The sequence below is a fragment of the Eschscholzia californica genome, unplaced genomic scaffold (assembly GCF_041429995.1).
Source record: "Eschscholzia californica isolate CP2 unplaced genomic scaffold, dmEscCali1.0.p SCAF_2, whole genome shotgun sequence".
Classification (NCBI taxonomy): Eukaryota; Viridiplantae; Streptophyta; class Magnoliopsida; order Ranunculales; family Papaveraceae; genus Eschscholzia; species Eschscholzia californica.
This window is the reverse complement of record NW_028238309.1, coordinates 40,511,362-40,515,480: the sequence shown is the minus strand read 5'-3', so window position 1 is coordinate 40,515,480 and position 4,119 is coordinate 40,511,362. Positions and strand designations below refer to the sequence as shown.

The window sequence follows — 4,119 nt, the reverse complement described above, 5'->3', positions numbered from 1 at the left end:
GAAAACCCACTTATTTTTAAGAATTTTCTTATTCTTAGGTTTTTCAACCAACTTAAAAGTGTTGTTCTTATGCAATGATTCAATCTCATCTTGCATAGCTTTCAACCACTCCTTCTTGTGTTCATCATCTAAGGCTTCTTCGTAACACTGTGGTTCTCCATTATCTGTAACCATCACATACTCGTGTGAAGGATACTTGGTAGATGATGCTCTCTCTCTCTAGTCGATCTTCTCAATTCAGCTGGTGGTTCATGTTGAACTTCCATTCCTTTCTCAACATCATCACCCATAGGAACATCTTCATGAGCTTCATCTTCATGATTTTGTTCTTCACCTGCATTATCATGCATAACCTTAGAAGAGATATGTGGATCTAGATCAATGAGATCATTACTATGATTCTCATGTTTCTCAACTTTCCCGAAGTCCTCAATAGTTTGATTTTCAAGAAAGACCACACCTCTACTTATAATAATCTTCTTATCGACTGGATCCCATAACCTGTATCCGAATTTCTCATCTGCATACCCTAAAAAGATGCATTGCTTGGCTTTATCATCAAGCTTTGCTCTTTGATCTTTAGGTATATGCACAAAAGCCCTGCAACCAAACACCCTTAAGTGTTCATAACTGACTTCTTTCCCAGCCCACACTCTCTCAGCTACATCTCCATCTAATGGTGCTGAAAGTGATAAATTGACCAGATAACATGCAGTACGCATTGCTTCACCCCAGAAGCTTTTAGGCGACTTAGCTTCTGAGAGCATACATCGGATCCTCTCCACAATAGTGTGTTTCATGCGTTCTGCTACACCATTTTGTTGTGGAGTTTTGGGAACTGTCTGTTCATGTCGAATACCATGGGTTTTGCAATACTCTTCAAACGACCCGATGTATTCTCCTCCATTGTCAGTGCGAATGCACTTCAATGATTTTCCTGTCTCATGTTGTACCATGTTGTGGAAATTCTTGAAAACTGTAAGAACCTGATCTTTGGTCTTTATGGCATATGCCCAAACTTTCCTGGAAGCATCATCTATAAAAGTAACGAAATACAAAGCACCGCCAAGTGTTTTGACCTTTAAAGGTCTACAAACGTCAGAATAAACGAGCTCCAAAACATTGGATTTTCTTTCAGATGCATTCCTTTGAAAGGAAACTCTGTGTTGCTTTCCAACTAAACAATGAGAACAAGTGTTTAAATTTATATCTTTCATGTTCGGTAATTCTTGTCGTTTAGCAAGGATTTGAAGTCCCTTCTCGCTCATGTGCCCGAGTCTTCTATGCCAAAGATCAGTGGAAGAATTTTTTTAACTGCATTAAATTCTCCTTTACACAGTTTTACTTGAGTCCTGTATAAAGTACAACACTTCTTCCCCCTTGCTATCACCATTGACCCTTTTGTGAGCTTCCACTTTCCATCACCAAAGTGACTGTGGTACCCTCCATCATCTAATACTCCGGTAGATATTAGGTTATATCGAAGATCTGGTGTATGCTCACATTCTTAAGAATCAATGTACTCCCTTTGCTCGTCTCAATTTTCACTTCTCCAATTCCTACGATTTTTGAGAAACCTAAGTTTCCCATCCTGACTTTGGCAAGGTCACCAGTTCTGTAAGAGTTAAAGAAATCCTTACATGGAATAACATGATACGAAGCACCTGAGTCAACCAACCATGTTGTTTCTGGTTCTGACTCAGTCATACTTAAGCAAGTGTCTCCACAACCTGAGAGTAAGATAATGTGACACCACAAAAAATAAAGGCACTAGGGACGGACAAAAATCGTCCCAAAAACGGAAAAATCGTCCCTAATAAATTATTGGGGACGGATTTCCCAGAAAGCGGCGTCCCAAATGTTATTGGGGACAGTTATAGCGACGGATAGCATCTGTCCCCGATACCGTTTTCGGGACGATTTCTATCTGTCCCTATATTAACAGATATTAGGGACAGTCACTAACTGTCTCCAAAAGTTTGACAAAATTTATTCTTCTTTCCATTTGGGACAATCAACATCTGTCCCTAAGTGTTCAATATGAATTTTCTAATTTTCTACAACCTAATTGTTTTCAAAAAAAGAATACATCCCTGGCTAAAAAACTATTAATTCACCAGAAAAGATCCAAACAAATTTATCATTTCATTAATTTCCCATAGAATTCATATCGTATTGGTAAGAAATTTGCATACATCAATACATGCGCACATTATTCAGATGACTGATAACAATGCCAAATTGTTCGACAACAATGACATTCCGAAAAAAAAAACCGAATTTCCTCTTATCATCTGACCAACTTGTCTTCAATTATCCACCTTACAAATACCTCCAACGCGTCATAAGGAAACGAGAAAAGTTCCTTCCTTTTGTTGTCACAACTCACAAGCACTTTCGTCCGATGACATATTGTGTCGTTACTAGCAAGCAATCTAAAAGAGAAATTTTAGAACAAGAATTCAAATTAGTGGAAGTCCAATCTTGTATGAAGTAAGATACAAGTATTCATAAAGAGTAAGCAATGAAGAAGTTAAATCGTAGCAGAATAACTAATGTTCTTAACTCTAAAGAATTGTATCAACGGTAGTAATAAAACTAGGAGTGAGAGATCTAACCGAGACAGGTAAAAGAAGGCAACCCTTAGTGTTACCAATACTTGTAAAATATATCAGAGTAAAATCATTATATGAACAAGGACAATTTTAACCAATATAAGTATTCAATTAAAAGCATAAATAAACCACAACTACTTAAGGCCATTTTGAGAACCAATGACTAGTGTTCATCTAAATTAATACGACGAAGGAATGTATAACAAAATCAACTAACAAAATTTAATTATACTTAACTTGCCAATAGTCTTAATACGAGTTAGATGTTATGTGTTGATGATACATCCAACAATGAAATACAACAATAATCCTTTACAAACAATATAAAAACGAGAGTATTTTCTTGATAGTTTCTGTTATTCTTTTTTGGCAAGCAAAGATATAGCTCCACTCAAGCTAGCAAGATGGGTCTTTAAATGGGTTTGTTCATACCGAATTGGAGCATATGCCATATAAGATTCCCTATTAGACATGTTCAATTAAGCATAAGACGCAACAACATGCTGTTAAATATTAATTATGACTGAAGTGGTCTCCAATTAATTATCCAGATGTGCATACCTACAAGATCCATTAGCTCAACTTGACATTTGGAATGTTGTCCATCAAATTAAGCGTTCCAACAAATTAAGCGCGAAAACATGACCATACAAGACCAGCTGATATAAGCCTTCATGAGTCCAAGTAGAGAATTATCAAAATACAAAAACTTAAAGATGAGTAAGTTTCCCATTAAGTAAAGAGAACATGCACCACCAACCTTAAAGAAGCATTAACATCACCAAAATAAGTCTGTGACTTGTAGCTTCGGAGAATCATATCTAGCTAATAGTAGTCTTCCTGCAAGATCACAAATTTATCAAAAACAAAATGAGGGCATTTAGAAACGACTAAGTTGTGATAAAATATACAATTGTTGGATTATTAATTTACTTGCAACCCTGAAAGGAAACGAACAGAAAAAGTACAATCAAATCACCAGATTGTTAATTGTGGTCATGGCATAACACATCACAAAATACAATCTCCGATTCAAAATATCACAAAATCACATGGCAAAATTATAATAGCATTTTTTACCTTTAAATATTTTAAAAATAAATAGAGGTAGTCTTACTTTAGAGATGAGAGATTCAAAAGTTTGATCGAGAGAAGCCGAAGAAGAGATTGAGTTTGCTGCAACATATACCAATAAACAAATATAATGAAAAGGAGGTCGACAGTGTGTATAAATAAACCAATGATTAGTCTTTGTAGTTAATAATCAGGCACAACATTTACCTAGAGTAGGAAATAGTGAAACTAGAGACTATATAGACATGAACAACAAAGTGGGTCGAAGCAAGGACGGGAGCAGATCAATACCAATATCCACATTAGCAATCAACTATGCAATGCTGACTAGTGAGAAAACCTGAGCCATTTGTTCTTGAGTTATGTGGACTCGAAAAGACTTCAGCGTGACGTCTGCCGAATATTTTTATGAGATGTGCATGTGCAGGCC

The 4,119-nt window shown here is 36.1% G+C and overlaps 1 long non-coding RNA gene across 1 annotated transcript; it reads right to left on the bottom strand.

Moving 5' to 3' along the window:
* Positions 1-2,125: 2,125 nt before the first annotated feature.
* Positions 2,126-3,285, bottom strand: LOC147557913 (uncharacterized). The gene is made up of 2 exons (XR_015234216.1): positions 3,177-3,285; positions 2,126-2,435 (listed from the first exon to the last, which is right to left on the bottom strand). It is a non-coding gene; the product is annotated as an uncharacterized LOC147557913 (long non-coding RNA).
* Positions 3,286-4,119: the final 834 nt, after the last annotated feature.